Source organism: Tachyglossus aculeatus, chromosome 22 (genome assembly GCF_015852505.1).
Source record: "Tachyglossus aculeatus isolate mTacAcu1 chromosome 22, mTacAcu1.pri, whole genome shotgun sequence".
NCBI lineage: Eukaryota > Metazoa > Chordata > Mammalia > Monotremata > Tachyglossidae > Tachyglossus > Tachyglossus aculeatus.
Window position 1 is genome coordinate 38056258 of NC_052087.1, and position 25291 is coordinate 38081548.

General features: G+C 45.2%; 1 protein-coding gene and 1 non-coding gene across 2 annotated transcripts in view; both read left to right on the forward strand.

The window, feature by feature from the left end:
- Nucleotides 1–2375: 2375 nt before the first annotated feature.
- The window catches only part of SLC3A2 (solute carrier family 3 member 2), a 45361-nt gene continuing 22445 nt past the window's right edge, over nucleotides 2376–25291 (forward strand). Inside the window, exon 1 of the mRNA XM_038764945.1 lies at nucleotides 2376–2464. The gene's annotated coding sequence lies outside the window, so the exon portion shown is untranslated. The remainder of the gene's footprint in view (nucleotides 2465–25291) is intronic.
- On the forward strand, nucleotides 7048–7239 carry LOC119944301. The gene has a single exon (XR_005455794.1). It is a non-coding gene; the product is annotated as a U2 spliceosomal RNA (small nuclear RNA).

Here is a 25291-nt window from a genome sequence, read left to right on the forward strand (position 1 = left end):
ACGATTGAATGAATGAATATGTTGCCAACTTGCACTTCCCAAGCGCTTAGTCCAGCGGCTCTGCACACAGCAAGCGCTCAATAAATACAATTGAATGAATGAACATGTTGCCAACTTGTACTTCCCAAGCGTTTAGTATAGCGGCTCTGCACACAGCAAGCGCTCAATAAATACAATTGAATGAATGAATATGTTGCCAACTTGCACTTCCCAAGCGCTTAGTCCAGCGGCTCTGCACACAGTAAGCGCTCAATAAATACAATTGAATGAATGAATATGTTGCCAACTTGCACTTCCCAAGCGCTTAGTCCAGCGGCTCTGCACACAGCAAGCGCTCAATAAATACAATTGAATGAATGAACATGTTGCCAACTTGTACTTCCCAAGCGTTTAGTACAGCGGCTCTGCACACAGCAAGCGCTCAATAAATACGATTGAATGAATGAATATGTTGCCAACTTGCACTTCCCAAGCGCTTAGTCCAGCGGCTCTGCACACAGCAAGCGCTCAATAAATACAATTGAATGAATGAACATGTTGCCAACTTGTACTTCCCAAGCGTTTAGTACAGCGGCTCTGCACACAGCAAGCGCTCAATAAATACAATTGAATGAATGAATATGTTGCCAACTTGCACTTCCCAAGCGTTTAGTACAACGGCTCTGCACACAGCAAGCGCGCAATAAATACAATTGAATGAATGAATATGTTGCCAACTTGTACTTCCCAAGCGTTTAGTACAACGGCTGTGCACACAGCAAGCGCTCAATAAATACAATTGAATGAATATGTTGCCAACTTGTACTTCCCAAGCGTTTAGTACAGCGGCTCTGCACACAGCAAGAGCTCAATAAATACGATTGAATGAATGAATATGTTGCCAACTCGTACTTCCCAAGCGCTTAGTCCAGCGGCTCTGCACACAGTAAGCGCTCAATAAATACGATTGAATGAATGAATATGTTGCCAACTTGCACTTCCCAAGCGCTTAGTACAGCAGCTCTGCACACAGCAAGCGCTCAATAAATACAATTGAATGAATGAACATGTTGCCAACTTGTACTTCCCAAGCGTTTAGTACAGCGGCTCTGCACACAGCAAGCGCTCAATAAATACGATTGAATGAATGAATATGTTGCCAACTTGCACTTCCCAAGCGCTTAGTACAGCAGCTCTGCACACAGCAAGCGCTCAATACGATTGAATGAATATGTTGCCAACTGGCCCTTCCCAAGCGTTTAGTCCAGCGGCTCTGCTCACAGTAAGCGCTCAATAAATACGATTGAATGAATATGTTGCCAACTTGTACTTCCCAAGCGTTTAGTACAACGGCTCTGCACACAGCAAGCGCGCAATAAATACAATTGAATGAATGAATATGTTGCCAACTTGTACTTCCCAAGCGTTTAGTACAGCGGCTGTGCACACAGCAAGCGCTCAATAAATACGACTGAATGAATGAATATGTTGCCAATTTATACTTCCCAAGCGTCTAGTCCAGCGGCTCTGCACACAGCAAGCGTTCAATAAATACGATTGAATGAATGAATATGTTGCCAACTCGTACTTCTCAAGCGTTTAGTACAGCGGCTCTGCACACAGCAAGCGCTCAATAAATACAATTGAATGAATGAACATGTTGCCAACTTGTACTACCCAAGCGTTTAGTACAGCGGCTCTGCACACAGTAAGCGTTCAATAAATACGACAATGAATATGCTGCCAACTCGTACTTCCCAAGCGTTTAGTACAGCGGCTCTGCACACAGTAAGCGCTCAATAAATACGATTGAATGAATACGTCGCCAACTTGTACTTCCCAAGCGTTTAGTACAGCGGCTGTGCACACAGCAAGCGTTCAATAAATACGACTGAATAAATATGCTGCTAACTTGTACTTCCCAAGCGTTTAGCCCAGTGCCCTGCACACAGTAAGCGCTCAATAAATGCGAATGAACACCTCAACCAACCCGTTAGCTCCCAAGCGTTCAGTACAGCGTCTCTATACACAACAAGCTCTCAATAAACACAATTGAATGAATGAAACACCACTATATTTAACCTACACCAAAATACCTCGACTGTCAAGCGCCGTTAGGCCCTTTCGCTTCCTCTCCTCTTTAGATCATGGCGAATGGGCGTCGCTGGGCCTCCGCCCGACCCGTCGGTGTCGTTGGACCTGTGACACCCCCGGACCCCCTGCCCCCCTTTAGCGGCTCGCATCGACCCTCCCACGCTCGCGACCCTCGGACGACAACCGTTCTTGTCGGTTTCCCAGCACTCCCCGGGCGGGCGAAACGCTTAATTTGCATACCACCGTCCGTTTCCCTGACGTCATCTCTTCGGGTCACGTGGCTTGGCGCGCGCCCCGTGAGGAGCCCAGGGCGCGGCCTTTCCGAGAAAATCCCGTCATGCCCTTCGGGGCCGCTGAAAAGGGCCGGGAGTTTCAACTACAAGCATTTCAGGTAAAAGAGGACCAAAAAACGACTAGTAATAATAATGATGATGGCATTTATTAAGCGCTTACTACGTGCAAAGCACTGTTCTAAGCGCTGGGGAGGTTACAAGGTGATCAGGTGGTCCCACTGGGGGCTCACAGTCTTCATCCCCATTTTACAGATGAGGAACTGAGGCCCAGAGAAGTCAAGTGACTTGCCCAAAGTCACCCAGCTGACAAGTGGCGGAGCCGGGATTAGAACCCATGACCTCTGACTCCCAAGCCTGGGCTCTTTCCATTGAGCCACACCGTTTCCCCAGAGCAGGTACAATAGGGGACTAGGAGTCAAAGGTCATGGGCGAATTGTACTTTCCAAGCGCTTAGTACAGTGCTCTGCGCACAGTGAGTGCTCAATAAATACTATTGAGTGAATAATAATGACAATATTAAGCGCTTACTATGTGCAAAGCAATGAATGAATGAATGCTCCTGTCTCCTCCGCTTATCTGCTGAGTGATCTTGGGCAAGTCGTTTCATTTCTCTGGGCCTCAGTGGCCTCATCTGTAAAATGGGGATTGAGACTGTGAGCCCCACGGGGGACAGGGGCTGTGTCCAACCCGATTTTCTCGTATCCACCTCAGCGCTTAGTACAGCACCTGACACATACTAGTGCTCTACAAATACCATAATAGTAGTATTAATAATAATAATAGCATTTATTAAGCACTTACTATGTGCAAAGCACTGTTCTAAGCGCTGGGGCGGTTACAAAGTGATCAGGTTGTCCCACGGGGGGGCTCACAGTCTTAATCCCCACTTTACAGATGAGGTAAGTGAGGCATAGAGAAGTGACTTGCCCAATATTATTTAGGAGATCCTTGCTTAGGGTCTGCACTGTGTCTTATGTTGGAAAAAAATCTGAGTGAAATGGGAAAAATCCGCTTGAAAGGATGGAAAGTACCAGCGGCGCCAGAAAATAGCAATCAAAACGTCAAAATGTGGTCTGTGCTGGGTTTATGATAAAGAAAGAACTGAAGAAAACAAAGGCAGAATTAATATCAGAATAATACGATGGCCTGCTTGGACATGGGCCCGTCGATTAACCGTAGAAAGGATGGGGTTTATTTTGCGGGGACGGGGATGTGATGGGGGTTACAAGTAACCCTTGTGTAAATTGCACAAGGCAATACTACCCTGCTTGCTAGGACCAAAAAGCGGGTTTTTTTTTTATATTGCTTGGCAAAAATCATCCATTAGCTCGTTTTCTTTTTCGTTTTCGGGAAGGCCACCTCGGTAGGATCTGTTTTCCATTTCCAGCCGAATACTTTGTCGCTCAAGTTTTGTATCAGCTGGAATTTCTCACCCGATCTCCAGTGGGCTCTCTCTGAACAAGGACTCTGTGGCCGGAGCAATCAATCAATTGTATTTATTGAGCATTTACTGTGATGTGCAGAGCACTGCACTAAGTGCTTGGGAGAGAACAATTAGCGGGCACATTCCCTGCCCATAACAATTTTACAGTCCAGTGGAAGAGACAGACATGAATGTGAGTAAGTAATTTATCAAGTAAAGATAAGTACACAGGTACCGTGGGGATGCGGGGGAGAGGAATATCAAATGTCCAAAGATCATGGACATTAGCATCGTACGAAGCCCTTGGAAGAGTCCAATATAACAGAATTAGAAGGTGCATTCCTTGGTCATAATCAGCTTACAGTCTAGGGAGGAGACAGACATTAATGTGAATAAGTAACTTATAATTAAAGGTAAATGCTCAAGTTCTAGAGGGAGGGAGGGAGCTATCAAATGGCCAGAGATTGCGGATGCAAGCACACAGATGGTGTAGAAGGGAGAGGGGGCCCTGGGAAAAGGAGGCTTAATCTGGGAAGGCCTCTTGGAGAAGATGCGACCTTAATCAATCAATCAATCAATCAATCGTATTTTAAAAAGAGAACAGGCCCGGGAGTCAGAGGATCTGCTTCTAATCCTGCCTCCACTACTTTAATTGCTGTGGGACCTTGGGTAAGTCTTTTAACTGCAGTATACCTCAGTGTCCTCATCTGTAAAATGGGGATTCTGTAGTCCTTCAGTCATTCATTCAGCCGTATTTATTGAGCGCTTACTGCGTGCAGAGCGCTGGACTAAGCTCTTGGGAAGGACAAGCTGGCAACATGTAGAGACGGTCCCTGCCCAACAGTGGGCTCACAGTCTAAAAGGGGGAGACAGAGAACAAAGCCAAGCATACTAATAAAATAAATAGAATAGATATGTACAGGTAAAATAAATAAATAAATAGGTAGTAATAATGATGGCATTTATTAAGCGCTTACTATGTGCAAAGCACCGTTCTAAGCGCTGGGGGGTTACAAGGTGATCAGGTTGCCCCCCGCGGGGCTCACAGTCTTCATCCCCATTTTACAGATGAGGGAACTGAGGCCCAGAGAAGTGAAGTGGCTTGCTCAAGGTCACACAGCTGACAAGCGGTGGAGTCGGGCTTTGACCACTGACTCCAAAGCCCGGGCTCTTGCCACTGAACCACACTGCTTCTCCATACTGTACTATACTATACTGTAATATACGCCATACTGTCCCATTCCCAAGCGCTTAGCACAGTGTTCTACACACTGTAAGCGCTCAATAAATAAATGCGATCAAATGAATGAATGATGTAGTCCCCAAAGCTATATCTAGATATGACCGCGGTAAAAGCAACCTGCTGCTATTTCACCGTTCCTTCTCCTGAAGATAAGGAATCCCTCAAGGCTCTAGGAAATCCTGTTTCCTTCGGCACAGCTTGGTGGAGGCCCAAGCGGAAAGAACAAGGGCTTGGGAAGTCCTTCGGAAGTCGTGGTTTCTAATCCCCGCTCCACCACTTATCAGCGAAATCATAACTTGTCTTCATCTCTAAAATGGGGATGAGGACTGTGAGCCCCATGTGGGACAACCTGATTCCCTTGTACCTACCCCAGCGCTTAGAATAGTGCCTGGCACATAGCAAATGCTTAACAAATACCATCAGTATTATTAGTATTATTATTCCTGGGGGTGGAAGTCGGGTGGGAGAGGGAACTAGAACAGTGCCCAGCGCTTAGAACAGTGCTTTGCACATAGTAAGCGCTTAACAAATGCCATCATTATTATTATTATTATTAAATAGCAAGACCGGCAGCCCGGGGGGAGGTGGGGCGAGGTGGGAAGTAGAAGATGATTAGGGCAGGAAGAAGGAACGGGTCTTGTTGAAGGAAAACCTCTCTTATAGCTGGGAGTGATCGACGGACCCATTGCCAGGATGGGTTAAAGTCGCGAGAGGCCCGGGTGGCCGTCGGGAGTTGCCAAGGAGTGGGAGAAGGAGGGCCGCAGCGATCCCCAAGACAAGGGCATGGCTTAGCCTTTGGGCTAAGACAGAATGTAGTACCACTTAGAGAAGCAGCGTGGCTCAGTGGAAAGAGCCCCGGCTTTGGAGTCAGAGGTCATGGGTTCGAATCCCAGCTCCGCCAATTGTCAGCTGTGTGACTTTGGGCAAGTCACTTCACCTCTCTGTGCCTCAGCTCCCTCATCTGGAAAATGGGGATGAAGACTGTGAGCCCCCCCGTGGGACAACCTGATCACCCTGTAACCTCCCCAGCGCTTAGAACAGCGCTTTGCGCCGTAGTAAGTGCTTAATAAATGCCATTACTACTAGTACCTGCCCTTACCGGTTTACTATCTATGTTCTCCTTCTGAGGAATATACATTAAATGGATTTTTGGAACAGGGATACGGAATAGGAACTTGTTCCGTCTACTCGGCGCGTCGACTTGGTATTGTGGTGCATCTCCCCCCCCCACCGCGCCGGCCCAAAAGGTTTATGATACAATACTTCAAAAACAAAGCCATCATTTAGAAATACATAAGTAGCTCCTACTTTATTACTCTATTTATTTTACTTGTACATATTTATTCTGTTTATTTTATTTTGTTAATATGTTTTGTTTTGTTCTCTGTCTCCCCCTTATATATGTATATATGTTTGTTATATGTATATATGTTTGTTATATGTATATATGTTTATACATATTTATTACTCTATTTTACTTGTACATATCTATTCTATTTATTTTATTTTGTTAGTATGTCTGGTTTTGTTCTCTGTCTCCCCCTTTTAGACTGTGAGCCCATTGTTGGGTAGGGACTGTCTCTATATGTTGCCAACTTGTACTTCCCCAGCGCTTAGTACAGTGCTCTGCACACAGTAAGCGCTCAATAAATACATTTGATTGATTGTACATATTTGTTACTCTATTTATTTATTTATTTTACTTGTACATATCTATTCTATTTATTTTATCTTGTTAGTATGTTTGGTTTTGTTCTCTGTCTCCCCCTTTTAGACTGTGAGCCCGCTGTTGGGTAGGGACTGTCTCTATTATGTTGCCAACTTGTACTTCCCAAGTGCTTAGTACAGTGCTCTGCACACAGTAAGCGCTCAATAAATACGATTGATTGATTGATTGATTGACTGTGAGCCCACCCTTGGGTAGGGACCGTCTCTATATGTTGCCAGCTTGTACTTCCCAAGCACTTAGTACCGTGCTGTGCACACAGTAAGCGCTCAATAAATACAATTGACTGATTGATTCTCGGCCTTTTGGCTAAGATCAAGTGTAGTAACTGTTCTTAATCCGTTTAATATCTGATATGTCCACTAACCGAGGACAATATACTACATGAATTTTTGGAGCGGGGAGATGGAATTGTTGTTTGCTCCGTCCACTCCACGCATCGACCCAGTATTGCAGTATCTCCAGGAACGGGGTGCGCTTTCCCCCGGGGAAATTATTTGAGGTGAAAGACTTAAAGACTCTATTATTAAAGCATTTATTATGTGCTTTAAAGCTGCTGCAAATGTGTAGGTAGTTATAACAGAATCACGTTTTCCTTTTCACTAAAGATTTAGGATCTTAGGCTTTGCTTTATAGATGAGATGAGCACCGTGGAAGGGAATAGTTTTTCTAAGATCCCAAAGAAGCATCTTCATCATCATCATCATCAATCGTATTTATTGAGCGCTTACTGTGTGCAGAGCACCGTACTAAGCGCTTGGGAAGTACAAGTTGGCAACATATAGAGACGGTCCCTACCCAACAGTGGGCTCACAGTCTAAAAGGGGGAGACAGAGAACAAAACCAAACATACTAACAAAATAAAATAAATAGAATAGATAGGTACAAGTAAAATAAATAAGTAAAAAGAGTAACAAATACGTACAAACATATATACATATATACAGGTGCAGTGGGGAAGGGAAGGAGGTAAGATGGGGGGGATGGATGAGGAGTCTCCTCCTCGCAAGACCGCATTCTCTCCCTTAAACCCCACTGCTTCTTAGAGGAAATGAGATGTGGTTCAGAAAGTTCTCCTCGGCGGTGGCATTTCATGCAAAATTATCTTGCAGGTTGGGTTTAACGACAGCTCACCGCCTACGTGATCCCTGTCTTCGAGGCCGGCGAGACTGTATGGGCGCAGCCATCGCTCTGTGGACTTTGGCAAGGATCAAGTGTAGTTTCCGTTCGGATCCTAGCGGTATCTGATACGTCCTGTACCTGAGGACAGTGTATTATGAGGATTTTTGGATTAGGGGCATGGTCCGGTCCACTTCATGCCCGGCCCACGTCATCCCCCGGGCCTGGAATGGCCTCCCTCTGCCCATCCGCCAAGCTAGCTCTCTTCCTCCCTTCAAGGCCCTACTGAGAGCTCACCTCCTCCAGGAGGCCTTCCCAGATTGAGCCCCTTCCTTCCTCTCCCCCTCCTCCCCCTCTCCATCCCCCCATCTTACCTCCTTCCCTTCCCCACAGCACCTGTATATATGTTTGTACATATTTATTACTCTATTTATAAATAAATAAATAAATTTTATTTATTTTAGACTGTGAGCCCACTGTTGGGTAGGGACTGTCTCTATGTGTTGCCAATTTGTACTTCCCAAGCGCTTAGTTCAGTGCTCTGCACATTGTAAGCGCTCAATAAATACGATTGATGATGATGATGATGATTTATTTATTTATTTTACTTGTACATATCTATTCTATTTTATTTTGTTAGTCTGTTTGGTTTTGTTCTCTGTCTCCCCCTTTTAGACTGTGAGCCCGCTGTTGGGTAGGGACCGTCTCTATATGTTGCCAACTTGTCCTTCCCAAGCGCTTAGTCCAGTGCTCTGCACACAGTAAGCGCTCAACAAATACGATTGATTGATAGTAAGGGCTTAATAAATGCTATTAAAAAAAATGAAGTAGTCCAAGAATTTAGTAAGGGAGCTAATATAAATGTAAGGATTAAAGTACAGCAAAGGGAAGCCAGTTAATATGTCGGCTAGTTTTGACACGAGCGTTTTTCTTAGTTAAACTGTAAGCTCTGGTTCAATTAGTTGCGCGTCTCCATGGGAATGGCAGAGCTGATCTTAATGAGAGATTCTTTTTGCTTGACTCCCCCAGTTCTTGCTTGGGCTTGAATTCCCCTACTTAACTCTGTCTCTGTAAACTGTTTTAGTGTCTTTCAAACTAGAGGCCAGAGACACTGAAACCAGTGGCTAATGAGTTTTAAAAAAGTTATAGTCAGAGTTGTAATTTTAATCATAGCAGAAGTCTCCAAGAGGCCTTCCCTAAGCCCTCCTTTTTCCACTTCTTCCACTCCCTTCTGCATTGCCCTGACTTGCTCCCTTTATGAACGCCGCCCCACCCCACCCCAGCCCCAGAGCACTTATCAATCAATCAATCAATCAATCGTATTTATTGAGTGCTTACTGTGTGCAGAGCACTGTACTAAGCGCTTGGGAAGGACAAGTTGGCAACATAGAGAGACAGTCCCTACCCAACAGTGGGCTTACAGTCTAGAAGAGTGGGCTCACACTTGTGTAATCTATCTGTCATTTATTTATGGATATTAATCTCCCCCTCTAGACTTAAAGGTCACTGTGGGCAGGGAATGTGTCTGTTATTTATTTTTTTTTAATGGCATTTATTAAGCGCTTACTATGTAAGCGCTTAGTAAGCGCTTAACAAATACCAACATTATTATTATTATTATGTGCAAAGCACTGTTCTGTGCGCTGGGGAGGTTACAAGGTGATCAGATTGTCCCCACATGGGGATCACAGTCTTCATCCCCATTTTACAGATGAGGGAACTGAAGCACAGAGAAGTGAAGTGACTTGCCCAAAGTCACACAGCTGACAATGGGCAGAGCTGGGATTTGAACCCGTGACCTCTGACTCCAAAGCCAGGGCTCTTTCCACTGAGCCATGATGCTTCTCAAAATACCCATTCAAACATATTTGTTGAGAGCTGACTGTGTGCAGGGCACTGTACTAAGCGCTTGGAAAGTACAAATCGGCAACATATGGAGACGGTCCCTACCCAACAATGGGCACACAGTCTAGAAAGGAACAAGAGGCAGCTGGTATAGATAATAATAATAATGGCATTTATTAAGCGCTTACTATGTGCAGAGCACTGTTCTAAGCACTGCGGAGGTTACAAGGTGATCAGGTTGTCCCACGGGGGGCTCATAGTCTTTATCCCCGTTTTACAGATGAGGGAACTGAGGCCCAGAGAAGTGAAGTGACTTGTGCAAAGTCACCCAGCTGACAATTGGCAGAGCCGGGATTTGAACCCGTGACCTCTGACTCCAAAGCCCGGGCTCCTTCCACTGAGCCACGCTGCTTTTTGTTTTATTGTACTCTCTCAAGTGCTTAGTACAGTGCTCTGCACACAGCAAGCGCTTGAGAGAAGCAGCGTGGCTCAGCGGAAAGAGCCCGGGCTTTGGAGTCAGAGGCCGCGGGTTCAAATCCCGGCTCCGCCAATCGTCAGCTGGGTGACTTTGGGCAAGTCACTTCACTTCTCCGGGCCTCAGTTCCCTCATCTGTCAAATGGGGATGAAGACTGTGAGCCCCCCGTGGGACAACCTGATCACCTTGTAACCTCCCCAGTGCTTAGTAAGCGCTTAATAAATGCCATAAAAAAAGCGCTCACTAAGTACAATTGACTGATGGACTTTGCCCATCCGTCTTCTCCCCGTTCTAGACTGTGAGCCCACTGTTGGGTAGGGACCGTCTCTATTTGTTACCAACTTGTCCTTCCCAAGCGCTTAGTCTAGTGCTCTGCACACAGTAAGCGCTCAGTAAATACGATTGATTGATTGTTACTTCTGTCTCCCATCCAGCAATCCCTTGTTTTTCCCCTTCCTTCCTTGCTCTGATTCAGGCAGGTTTCTGCCTGCCCAGCAATAATTTTCCCTGCTCGGGACCTGCTCTTCAAAGGAGGGAAAGCTACAATTATCCCGGCCTCTGCTCTCCGCCCAGACCTAGCCTGTATTCATTCAGTCGTACTTATTGAGCGCTTACTGTGGGCAGAGCACTGTACTAAGCGCTTGGGCGAGTACAATACAGCAACAAACAGACACATTCCCTGCCCACAACGAGCTTACAGTCTACTCGGTTCCTACAAACATCTGTCGCTGATTCATTCATTCATATTTACTGAGCGCTTACTGTGTGCAGAGCACTGTAATAAGCGCTTGGGAATTAATTAATTAATGATGGCATTTATTAAGCGCTTACTATGTGCAAAGCCCTGTTCTAAGCGCTGAGGAGGTTACAAGGTGATCAGGTTGTCCCACGGGGGGCTCACAGTCGTAACCCCCATTTTCCAGATGAGGTAACTGAGGCCCAGAGAAGTTAAGTGGCTTGCCCAAAGTCACACAGCTGACAATTGGAAGTACAAATCGACAGCATATAGAGACGCTGATGTTTCTGGCAGTCAATCAATCAATCAATCGTATTTATTGAGCGCTTCCTGTGTGCAGAGCACTGTACTAAGCGCTTGGGAAGTACAAATCGACAGCATATAGAGACGCTGATGTTTCTGGCAGTCAATCAATCAATCAATCAATCGTATTTATTGAGCGCTTACTGTGTGCAGAGCACTGGACTAAGTGCTTGGGAAGTACAAATCGACAACATATAGAGACGCTGATGTTTCTGGCAGTCAATCAATCAATCAATCAGTTGTATTTATTGAGCGCTTACTGTGTGCAGAGCATTGTACTAAGCGCTTGGGAAGTACAAATCGACAACATATAGAGACGCTGATGTTTCTGGCAGTCGATCAATCAATCAATCAATTGTATTTATTGAGCACTTACTGTGTGCAGAGCACTGTACTAAGCGCTTGGGAAGTACAAATCGACAACATATAGAGACGCTGATGTTTCTGGCAGTCAATCAATCAATCAATCAATCAATCGTATTTATTGAGCGCTTACTGTGTGCGGAGCACTGGACTAAGCGCTTGGGAAGTACAAATCGACAGCATATAGAGACGCTGATGTTTCTGGCAGTCAATCAATCAATCAATCAATCAATCGTATTTATTGAGCGCTTACTGTGTGCGGAGCACTGGACTAAGCGCTTGGGAAGTACAAATCGACAGCATATAGAGACGCTGATGTTTCTGGCAGTCAATCAATCAATCAATCAATCGTATTTATTGAGCGCTTACTGTGTGCAGAGCACTGTACTAAGCGCTTGGGAAGTACAAATCGACAGCATATAGAGACGCTGATGTTTCTGGCAGTCAATCAATCAATCAATCGTATTTATTGAGCGCTTACTGTGTGCAGAGCACTGTACTAAGCGCTTGGGAAGTACAAATCGACAACATATAGAGACGCTGATGTTTCTGGCAGTCAATCAATCAATCAATCGTATTTATTAAGCGCTTACTGTGTGCAGAGCACTGTACTAAGCGCTTGGGAAGGACAAATCGACAGCATATAGAGACGCTGATGTTTCTGGCAGACCTATGGGGGTCGGAGGCAGAAGGGATACTCATTCATTCATTCAATCGTATTTATTGAGCGCTTACTGTGTGCAAAGCACTGTACTAAGCGCTTGGGAAGTACAAGTTTGCAACAGATAGAGATGGTCCCTACCCAACAGCGGGCTCACAGTCGAGAAGGAGGAGACGGACAACAAAACAAAACATATAAAACAAATAAAATAAATGGAATACGTATGTACTCATCTGCTCCAACTCCCAGGGCTATGTCTGAATTGTCTAATGATAATAATAATGTTAATCACAGTATTTGTTAAGCGCCATGTGTCAGGCGCTGTACTGAGCGCTGGGGTAGATGCAACCTAATCGGGTTGAACTTAGTCCATGTCACTCATTCATTCATTCAATCGTATTTATTGAGCGCAATATTGAGCTATTATAAAATGATAAATAATAATAAATATTGAGCGCAGTGCAGAGCACTGGACTAAGCGCTTGGGAAGTACAAGTTGGCAACATCTAGAGATGGTCCCTACCCAACAGCGGGCTCACAGTCTAGAAGGGGGAGACGAACAACAAAACAAAACATGTAGATAGGTGTCAAAACTGTTAGAAGAAATAGAACTATAGCTATAATAATAATAATGATGGCATTTATTAAGCACTTACTATGTGCAAAGCACTGTTCTAAGCGCTGGGGAGGTTACCAGGAGATCAGGTTGTCCCACAGGGGGCTCACAGTCTTCATCCCCATTTCCCAGATGTGGGAACTGAGGCCCAGAGAAGTGAAGCGACTTGCCCAAAGTCACCCAGCTGACAAGTGGCAGAGCCGGGATTCAAACCCGTGACCCCTGACTCCAAAGCCCGGGCCCTTTCCACTGAGCCACACTGCTTCTCTATCGCTTCAAGTCCCCCACGGGACTTACAGCATCAATCCCCATTTCACAGGTGAGGCAACTGAAGCACAGAGAATCAATCAATCAATCAATTGTATTTATTGAGCGCTTGCTGTGTGCAGAGCACTGTACTAAGCGCTTGGGAAGTACAAGTTGGCAACATATAGAGACAGTCCCTACCCAACAGTGGGCTCACAGTCTAAAAGTGAAGGTCACCCCAGTGGCAGAGCCAGGATTAGAACCCAGGGCCTCTGACTCCCAGGGCGGTGCTCTAACCATTACCTGTATATATGTTTATACATATTTATTACTCTGTTTATTTTACTTGTACATATCTATTCTATTTATTTTACTTGGCTAATATGTTTGGTTTTGTTCTCTGCCTCCCCCTTCTAGACTGTGAGCCCACTGTTGGGTAGGGACCGTCTCTCGATGTTGCCAACTTGTGCTTCCCAAGCGCTTAGTACAGTGCTATGCACACAGTCAGCGCTCAGCAGCGTGGCTCAGTGGAAAGAGCCCGGGCTTTGGAGTCAGCGGTCATGGGTTCAAATCCCGGCTCCGCCAACTGTCAGCTAGGTGACTTTGGGCAAGTCACTTCACTTCTCCGGGCCTCAGTTCCCTCACCTGGAAAATGGGGATGAAGACTGTGGGCCCCCCGTGGGACCGCCTGGTCACCTTGTAACCTCCCCAGCGCTTCGAACAGTGCTTTGTACATAGTAAGCGCTTAATAAATGCTATCATTAATAAATACGATTGATTGATTGATTGAGCCCACTCTTTTAGACTGTGAGCCCACTGTTGGGTAGGGACCGTCTCTAGATGTTGCCAACTTGGACTTCCCAAGCGCTTAGTCCAGGGCTCTGCACACAGTAAGCGCTCCATAAATACGATTGACGATGATCGATTGATTAGGCTACGCTGCTTCTCCAGCAGCACTTCTTAAAGCTTTAAAGTTGGCCTGCTAAAGGTATCTTTTTCATCATCAATCGTATTTATTGAGCGCTTACTGCGTGCGGAGCACTGTACTAAGCGCTTGGGAAGTACAAGTTGGCAACATCTAGAGACAGTCCCGACCCAACAGTGGGCTCACAGTCTAAAAGGGGGAGACTGTGTGACTTTTTCTACCCGTCCCGCGCTGTAGCTCGTATCGTGTTTGCAAGGGAGCGTTAAACTCCACCCCAAGGTCAGGAGCAAAGTCTACTTGAGAATCCTTGAGACCAGCAGATTAAATTTTATCTGTTGTCCCCAGGAGAGCATCGAAATCTTATCCACTCCTCCACACCTGGACCCGTCCACTACTCTGCCCACCAGAGTTCATGCCCTTAATAATAATAATAATGATAATAATAATGGCATTTATTAAGCGCTTACTATGTGCAAAGCACTGTTCTAAGCGCCAGGGAGGTTACAAGGTGATCAGGTTGTCCCACGGGGGGCTCGCAGTCTTAGTAATAATAATAATGATGGTATTTGTTAAGCGCTTACTATGTGCAAAGCACTGTTCTAAGCACCGGGGAGGTTACAAGGTGATCAGGTTGTCCCAGGGGGGGCTTACAGTCTTCATCCCCATTTTACAGATGAGGTCACTGAGGCCCAGAGAATAATAATAATAATGATGGTATTTATTAAGCTCTTACTATGTGCAAAGCACTGTTCTAAGCGCCGGGGAGGTTACAAGGTGATCAGGTTGTCGCACGGGGGGCTCGCATTCTTAGTAATAATAATAATGATGGTATTTGTTAAGCGCTTACTATGTGCAAAGCGCTGTTATAAGCACTGGGGAGGTTACAAAGTGATCAGGTTGTCCTTCCCGGGTGCTTACAGTCTTCATCCCCATTTTACAGATGAGGTAACTGAGGCCCAGAGAATAATAATAATAATGATGGCATTTATTAAGCGCTTACTATGTGCAAAGCACTGTTCTAAGCACTGGGGAGGTTATAAGGTGATCAGGTTGTCAATCAATCAATCAATCAATCATATTTATTGAGTGCTTACTGTGTGCAGAGCATTGTACTAAGCGCTTGGGAAGTACAAGTTGGCAACACATAAAGACAGGGGGCTCACAGTCTTAATCCCCATTTTCCAGATGAGGTAACTGAGGCACAGAGAAGTGAAGTGACTTGCCCAAAGTCACACAGCTGACAACTGGTTGAGTAGGAATTTGAACCCGTGACCTCTGACTCTAAAGCCCGGGCTCTTTCCACTGAGAATAATAATTATAATTGTGGTATCTGTTAAGCACTTACTATGTGTCAAGCACCATACTAAGCGCTGGGGTAGATACAAGATAATCAGGCCCTCATTTTGCAGATGAGGCCCAGAGAAGCGAAGTGACTTGTCCGAGGTCACACAGCAGACTCGGGGCAGAGCCGGGATTCGAACCCAGGTCCTCCAACTCCCAGGCTTGTCGGGGCTCTAACCCCTAGGCCACGCTGCTTCTCAACCTTGAGCTCAACTGAGGAATCTACCATAGTTAAGACTGAATAATAATAATAGTGATGGTATTTGTTAAGCGCTTACTATGTGCAAAGCACCATTCTAAGCGCTGAAAAAATAGATATCGATAATAGAGACTTTCCTGTTTTAATAATAATAATAATAATAATAATGATGGTATTTGTTAAGCGCTTACTATGTGCAAAGCACCGTTTTAAGCGCTGAAAAAATAGATATCGATAATAGAGCCTTTCCTGTTTTAATAATAATAATAATGATGATGGTATTTGTTAAGCGCTTCCTATGTGCAGAGCACCGTTCTAAGCGCTGAAGAAATAGATATCGATAATAGAGCCCTTCCTGTTTTAATAATAATAATAATAATAATAATAATAATAATAATGGTATTTGTTAAGCGCTTCCTATGTGCAAAGCACCGTTCTAAGCACTGAAAAAATAGATATCGATAATAGAGGCTTTCCTGTTTTAATAATAATGACGATGGTATTTGTTAAGCGCTTACTATGTGCAAAGCGTTTTAATAATAATAATGATGATGGTATTTGTTAAGCGCTTCTTATGTGCAAAGCACCGTTCTAAGCGCTGGAAAAATTGATATCGGTAATAGAGCCTTTCCTGTTTTAATAATAATGATGATGGTGTTTGTTAAGCTGCTCTCAACTCTACCCTTTCTACTCAGCTAGACTCACTCGCTCCCCTTTCCCTTCGCCGCTCTCGCACCACTAACCCACAGCCCTGGATCACTGCCACTGTCCGCCTCCTTCGCTCTTATGCTCGAGCTGCCGAACGCTGCTGGCGAAAGTCTAAACACCAAGCCAACCTCGTTCACTTCAAGTTTATCCTTTCCTGCCTTAACTCAGCCCTCTCTTCTGCCAGACAAAACTATTTCTCCTCCCTTATTGACACTCATGCCCATCACCCCCGCCAGCTCTTCCGTACATTCAACTCCCTTCTCAGGCCCCCGGTTCCTCCCCCTCCTCCTTCCCTCACCCCCAACGATCTGGCCTCCTACTTCATTAACAAAATTAAATCCATCAGGTCCGACCTCCCCAAAGTCTCTTCCCCCCTTTCTCCATCCCCCCGGCTCTCAACACTCTCTGCTACTCTCCCATCCTTCCCAGCGGTATCCTCAGAGGAACTCTCCTCCCTCCTCTCAAGTGCTACTCCGGCCACCTGTGCTTCTGACCCCATTCTCTCTCATCTTATGAAATCTCTCGCTCCATCCCTTCTCCCCTCCTTAACTTCCATCGTCAACCGCTCACTCTCCACTGGTTCCTTCCCCTCTGCCTTCAATCATGCCCATGTCTCTCCCATCCTAAAAAAACCCCTCTCTTGACCCCACCTCACCTTCTAGTTATCGTCCCATATCCCTCCTACCATTCCTTTCCAAACTCCTTGAACGAGTCGTCTACACGCGTTGCCTAGAATTCCTCAACAACAACTCTCTCCTCGACCCCCTCCAGTCTGGCTTCCGTCCCCTTCATTCCACGGAAACTGCCCTCTCAAAGGTCACCAATGACCTCCTGCTTGCCAAATCCAACGGCTCATATTCTGTCCTAATCCTCCTCGACCTCTCAGCTGCCTTCGACACTGTGGACCACCCCCTTCTCCTCAACACGCTATCTGACCTTGGCTTCACAGACTCCGTCCTCTCCTGGTTCTCCTCTTATCTCTCCGGTCGTTCTTTCTCAGTCTCTTTTGCAGGCTCCTCCTCCCCCTCCCATCCTCTTACTGTGGGGGTTCCCCAAGGTACAGTGCTTGGTCCCCTTCTGTTCTCAATCTACACTCACTCCCTTGGTGACCTCATTTGCTCCCACGGCTTCTACTATCATCTCTACGCTGATGACACCCCGATCTCCATCTCTGCCCCTGCTCTCTCCCCCTCCCTCCAGGCTCGCATCTCCTCCTGCCTTCAGGCCATCTCCATCTGGATGTCCGCCCGCCACCTAAAGCTCAACATGTCGAAGACTGAGCTCCTTGTCTTCCCTCCCAAACCTTGTCCTCTCCCTGACTTTCCCATCTCTGTTGACGGCACTACCATCCTTCCCGTCTCACAAGCCCGCAACCTTGGTGTCATCCTCGACTCTGCTCTCTCATTCACCCCTCACATCCAAGCCGTCACCAAAACCTGCCGGTCTCAGCTCCGCAACATTGCCAAGATCCGCCCTTTCCTCTCCATCCAAACCGCTACCCTGCTCATTCAATCTCTCATCCTATCCCGTCTGGACTACTGCACCAGCCTTCTCTCTGATCTCCCATCCTCGTGTCTCTCGCCACTTCAATCCATACTTCATGCTGCTGCCCGGATTATCTTTGTCCAGAAATGCTCTGGGCATATCACTCCCCTCCTCAAAAATCTCCAGTGGCTACCAATCAATCTGCGCATCAGGCAGAAACTCCTCACCCTGGGCTTCCAGGCTGTCCATCCCCTCGCCCCCTCCTACCTCACCTCCCTTCTGTCCTTCTCCAGCCCAGCCCGCACCCTCGGCTCCTCCGCCGCTAATCTCCTCACCGTTAGGCCTCGCTCTCGCCTGTCCCGCCATCGACCCCCGGCCCACGTCCTCCCCCCGGGCCTGGAATGGCCTCCCTCTGCCCCTCCGCCAAGCTAGCTCTCTTCCTCCCTTCAAGGCCCTGCTGAGAGCTCACCTCCTCCAGGAGGCCTTCCCAGACTGAGCCCCTTCCCTCCTCTCCCCCTCGTCCCCCTCTCCATCCCCCCATCTTACCTCCTTCCTTTCCCCACAGCACTTGTATATATGTATATATGGTTGTACATATTTATTACTCTGTTTATTTATTTATTTATTTTGCTTGTACATTTCTATCCTATTTATTTTATTTTGTTGGTATGTTTGGTTCTGTTCTCTGTCTCCCCCTTTTAGACTGTGAGCCCACTGTTGGGTAGGGACTGTCTCTATGTGTTGCCAATTTGTACTTCCCAAGCGCTTAGTACAGTGCTCTGCACATAGTAAGCACTCAATAAATACAATTGATTGATTGATTGATTAAGCGCTTACTATGTGCAAATTAATAATAATAATAATAATAATAATAATAATGATGGTATTTGTTAAGCGCTTCCTATGTGCAAAGCACTGTTCTAAGCGCTGACGAAATAGATATCAGTAATAGAGCCTTTCCTGTTTTAATAATAATAATAATAATAATAATAATAATAGTATTTGTTAAGCGCTTCCTATGTGCAAAGCACCGTTCTAAGCACTGAAAAAATAGATATCGGTAATAGAGCCTTTCCTGTTTTAATAATAACGACGATGGTATTTGTTAAGTGCTTACTATGTGCAAAGCGTTTTAATAATAATAATGATGATGGTATTTGTTAAGCGCTTCCTATGTGCAAAGCACTGTTCTAAGCACTGAAAAAATAGGTATCGGTAATAGAGCCTTTCCTGTTTTAATAATAATGATGATGGTATTTGTTAAGTGCTTACTATGTGCAAATTAATAATAATAATAATAATAATGATGGTATTTGTTAAGTGCTTCCTATGTGCAAAGCACCGTTCAAAGCGCTGAAAAAATAGATAGTAACAGAGCCTTTCCTGTTTTAGTAATAATAATAATAATGGTATTTGTTAAGCGCTTCCTATGTGCAAAGCACCGTTCTAAGGGCTGAAAAAATAGATGTCAGTAATAGAGCCTTTCCTGTTTTAATAATAACGACGATGGTATTTGTTAAGCACTTACTATGTGCAAAGCGTTTTAATAATAATAATGATGATGGTATTTGTTAAGCGCTTCCTGAAAAAATAGATATCGGTAACAGAGCCGTTCTGTTTTAATAATAATAATAATAATAATAATAATGATGATGGTATTTGTTAAGCGCTTCCTATGTGCAAAGCACCGTTCTAAGTGCTGAAAAAATAGATATCAGTAACAGAGCCTTTCCTGTTTTAGTAATAATAATAATGATGGTATTTGTTAAGCGCTTCCTATGTGCAAAGCACCGTTCTAAGCGCTGAAGAAACAGATATCGATAATAGAGCCTTTCCTGTTTTAATAATAATAATAATAATAATGATGGTATTTGTTAAGCGCTTCCTATGTGCAAAGCGCCATTCTAAGCACTGAAAAAATAGATAGTAACAGAGCATTTCCTGTTTTAATAATAATAATAATAATAATAATAATGATGGTATTTGTTAAGCGCTTCCTATGTGCAAAGCACCGTTCTAAGCGCTGAAGAAATAGGTATCGATAATAGAGCCTTTCCTGTTTTAATAATAATAATAATAATGGTGGTATTTGTTAAGCGCTTCCTATGTGCAAAGCACCGTTCTAAGCGCTGAAAAAGTAGATATCGGTAATAGAGCCTTTCCTGTTTTAATAATAACGATGATGGTATTTAAGCGCTTACTATGTGCAAAGCACCGTTCTAAGCACTGAAAAAATAGATATCAGTAACAGAGCCTTTCCTGTTTTAATAATAATAATAATAATAATGATGGTATTTGTTAAGCGCTTCCTATGTGCAAAGCACCGTTCTAAGCGCTGAAGAAACAGATATCGATAATAGAGCCTTTCCTGTTATAATAATAATAATAATAATGGTGGTATTTGTTAAGCGCTTCCTATGTGCAAAGCACCGTTCTAAGCGCTGAAAAAGTAGATATCAGTAACAGAGCCTTTTCTGCTTTAATAATAATAATAATGATGGTATTTGTTAAGCGCTTCCAATGTGCAAACCACCGTTCTAAGCGCTGAAAAAAGAGATATCAATAATAGAGCCTTTCCTGTTTTACTACTACTAATAATAATGATGATGGTATTTGTTAAGCGCTTCCTATGTGCAAAGCACCGTTCTAAGCGCTGAAAAAATAGATATCAATAATAGAGCCTTTCCTGTTTTAATAATAATAATAATGATGATGATGGTATTTCTTTGGCCTTTGCTGTTCCGTTTAATAAGCTGCAGTTCTGGCCAAAGGTCTTAGCTTGGGGGGGAAAGCGGAGGGGTGGGGGGACTTAGCTGCTTCAGCTGTTTTCCAAGAACAGAAGCATCTGGCAGTACAAAGCATTCCAACACATTGCGCTCCTCTTGGACTGTACCCCCCGTTGCTCAAGCCCCCATATTTCCTCTCACACTTTTAGCCCCCCATCCCTCCCTTTTTTCCAGTCTCTACCCCCCACTGCTCAAGCCCCCATATTTCCTCTCACCCCAGGGGCTACAGACTTAGCCACCCATCCTTCCCTTATCCAGTTTCCTCCAAGTAGAAGGATGTGTTGGGAGGGGAAAGGGCGGGAGACCTTGCAGTTGGGGATGGGAGAGAACATTCCCGGCCTTTCAAGTCCTGAGAACCGGCCAACAGCATGGAGAAGATCAGAAACCTCAGGGCCAGCAGAGAGGAGGAGGAGGGCGCAGGAAGGAAAGCCGGGGTGGATCCTTTTAATTTAGTTTTAAAGGATTAAGGCAAACAGCCCCCATGGCCCTTCAATCAATCAATCAATCAATCAATCGTATTTATTGAGCGCTTACTGTGTGCAGAGCACTGGACTAAACGCTTGGGAAGTCCAAGTTGGCAACATATAGAGACGGTACCTACCCAACAGTGGGCTCACAGTCTAAAAGGGGGAGACAGAGAACAAAACCAAACACACTAACAAAATAAAATAAATAGAATAGATATGTACAAGTAAAATAAATAGAGTAATAAATATGTACAAACATATCATCATCAATCGTATTTATTGAGCGCTTACTGTGTGCAGAGTACTGGACTAAGCGCTTGAGAAGTGCAAGTTGGCAACATCTAGAGACAGTCCCTACCCAACAGTGGGCTCACAGTCTAGAAGGGGGAGACAGAGGACAAAACCAAACACACTAACAAAATAAAATAAATAGAATAGATATGTACAAGTAAAATAAATAGAGTAATAAATATGTACAAACATATCATCAATCGTATTTATTGAGCGCTTACTGTGTGCAGAGCACTGGACTAAGCGCTTGAGAAGTGCAAGTTGGCAACATATAGAGACAGTCCCTACCCAACAGTGGGCTCACAGTCTAAAACGGGGAGACAGAGAACAAAACCAAACATACTAACAAAATAAAATAAATAGAATAGATATGTACAAGTAAAATAAATAAATAGAGTAATAAATATGTACAAACATATCATCATCAATCGTATTTATTGAGCGCTTACTGTGTGCAGAGCACTGTACTAAGTGCTTGGGAAGTACAAGTTGGCAACATATAGAGACGGTCCCTACCCAACAACGGGCTCACAGTCTAGAAGGGGGAGACAGACAACAAAACCAAACATAGTAACAAAATAAAATAAATAGAATAGATATGTACAAGTAAAATAAATAAATAAATAAACAGTAATAAATATGTACAAACATATATACATATATACAGGCCCTTCTCCGGCCCTTGCTGGCTTGTTCAGTCTCCAGTCAGCTGCTTGGGAGTAAATTGAGCCCCTCTCCAGAGGACTTGGTGTCCTGGCCAAGCAGTGTTCTAGCTGAGCGCAATGTATTATTCCGTTATCCTTTAGGTCAATCAATCGTATTTATTGAGTGCTTACTGTGTGCAGAGCACTGTACTAAGCGCTTGGGAAGGACAAGTTGGCAACATATAGAGACAGTCCCTACCCAACAGTGGGCTCACAGTCTAAAAGGGGGAGACAGAGAACAAAACCAAACATACTAACAAAATAAAATAAATCGAATAGATATGTACAAGTAAAATAAATAAATAGAGTAATAAATATGTACAAACATATATACATATATACAGGTATACATATATACAGGCCCTTCTCCGGCCCTGGCTGGCTTGTTCAGTCTCCAGTCAGCTGCTTGGGAGTAAATTGAGCCCCTGTCCAGAGGACTCGGTGTCCTGGCCAAGCAGTGTTCTGGCTGAGCACAATGTATTATTCTGTTATCGTTTAGGTCAATCAATCAATCGTATTTATTGAGTGCTTACTGTGTGCAGAACACTGGACTAAGCGCTTGGGAAGTACACGTTGGCAACATATAGAGACGGTCCCTACCCAACAGTGGCCTCACAGTCTAGAGGTTGGCACCTGAGGCCTCACAATAAATGCTAATAATTACGGTGCTCGTTAAGCGCTCACTATGTGCCCAGCACTGTTCTAAGCACAGGGGTAATAATAACAATAATCCCTTCAAAGCCCTACTGAGAGCTCACCTCCTCCAGGAGGCCTTCCCAGACTGAGCCCCCTCCTTCCTCTCCCCCTCTCCCCCTCCCCACAGCACCTGTATATATGTATGTTTGTACGTATTTATTACTCTATTTATTTTATTTGTACGTATTTATTCTATTTATTTTACTTTGTTAATATGTTCTGTTTTGTCGTCTGTCTTCCCCCTCGAGACTGTGAGCCAGTTGTTGGGTAGGGGCCGTCTCCATATCTTGCCAACTTGTACTTCCTAAGCGCTTAGTCCAGTGCTCTGGACACAGTCAGCACTCAGTAAATACGATTGAATGAATGAATGAATAATAATGATGGCATTTATTAAGTGCTTAGTATGTGCAAAGCACTGGGGAGGTTATAAGGTGATCAGGTTGTCCTTCGGGGGGCTAACAGTTTTAATCCCCACTTTACAGATGATGTAACTGAGGCACGGAGAAGCTTAGTGACTTGCCCACAGTCACCCAGCTGACTGTGAGCCCACTGTTGGGTAGGGACTGTCTCTATATGTTGCCAACTTGTACTTCCCAAGCGCTTAGTACAGTGCTCTGCACACAGTAAGCGCTCAATAAATATGATTGATTGATTGACAAGTGGTGGAGCTGAGATTTGAACCCCTAACCTCTGACTCCAAAGCCCGGGTTCTTTCCACTGAGCCACACTGCTTCTCAGCGTAGATCTAAGTGAATCAGGTTGGACGCAGCCCCCAGGTGCTCACCGTCTCAATCCCCATTTTACAAATGAGGTAACTGAGACCCAGAGAAGTGACTTGCCCAAGGCCACATAGCAGACAAGTGGGGGAGGCAGGATTAGAACTCGTGACCTACCGACTCTCAGGCCCAAGCTCTATTCACTACGCCACGGACTCCTCTAGAATCCCTGAAGCTGAAAAATGTCTAAAATATTATTTCCTCCAGGAAGCCTTCCCTGACTAACGCCTCATCTCTTTTTTTTTTTGGCATTTATTAAGCGCTTACTATGTGCAAAGCACTGTTCTAAGCGCTGGGGTGATTACAAGGTGATCAGGTTGTCCCACGGGGAGCTCACAGTCTTAATCTCCATTTTACAGATGAGGGAACTGAGGCACAGAGAGGTCAAGTGACTTGCCCAAAGTCACACAGCTGGCAAGTGGCGGAGCCGGCATTTGAACCCATGACCTCTGACTCCAAAGCCCGGGCTCTTTCCACTGAGCCATGCTGCTTCCCAATAACGATAGCATTTATTAAGCGCTTACCATGTGCAAAGCACTGTTCTAAGCGCTGGGGAGATTACCAGGTGATCAGGTTGTCCCACGGGTCACAGTCTTAATCCCCATTTTACAGATGAGAGAACTGAGGCCCAGAGAAGTCAAGTGACTTGCCCAAAGTCACACAGCTGACAAGTGGCGGAGCCGGGATTTGAACCCACGACCTCGGACTCCAAAGCCCGGGCTCTTTCCACTGAGCCACGCTGCTTCCGAATAACGATAGCATTTATTAAGCGCTTACCATGTGCAAAGCACTGTTCTAAGCATTGGGGAGATTACAAGGTGATCAGATTGTCCCACGGGGAGCTCACAGTCTTAATCTCCATTTTACAGATGAGGGAACTGAGGCCCAGAGAAGTCAAGTGACTTGCCCAAAGTCACACAGCTGGCAATTGGCGGAGCCGGGATTTGAACCCACGACTTCGGACTCCAAAACCCGGGCTCTTTCCACTGAGCCACGCTGCTTCCCAATAATGATAGCATTTATTAAGTGCTTACCATGTGCTAAGCGCTGGGGAGATTACAAGGTGATCGGGTTGTCCCACGGGGAGCTCACAGTCTTAATCTCCATTTTACAGATGAGGGAACTGAGGCCCAGAGAAGTGAAGTGACTTGCCCAAAGTCACACAGCTGGCAATTGGCGGAGCTGGGATTTGAACCCATGACCTCGGACTCCAAAGCCCGGGCTCTTTCCACTGAGCCACGCTGCCCAAAGGCCGGGCTGCTGGACTCCCTGCCCGCCTCAAGGACTCAGCTCACACTTTACAGGGTAGGGTAGGGACCGTCTCTATATGTTGCCAACTTGTACTTCCCAAGCGCTCAGTACAGTGCTCTGCACACAGTAAGCGCTCAATAAATACGATTGATTGATTGATTGACAGGGGGTTGGGTCTCAGGGGCGCCGCTCGGCCTCCCTGTCCCCCGCGGCCCCCCAAAAGTCTTTCCCCTGCACTCCCGCCGCCCCCTCATATTTCTTTGAGAAGCAGCGTGGCTTAGTGGCAAGAGCCCGGGCTTGGGAATCAGAGGTGGTGGGTTCGAAAGATCCCAGGCTTTGGAGTCAGAGGTCATGGGTTCAAACCCCGGCTCCGCCAATTGTCAACTGGGTGACTGTGGGCAAATCACTTCACTTCTCTGGGCCTCAGTTCCCTCATCTGTAAAATGGGGATGAAGGCTGTGAGACAACCTGATCACCTTGTAACCTCCCCAGCGCTTAGAACAGTGCGTTGCACATAGTAAGCGCTTAATAAATGCCAT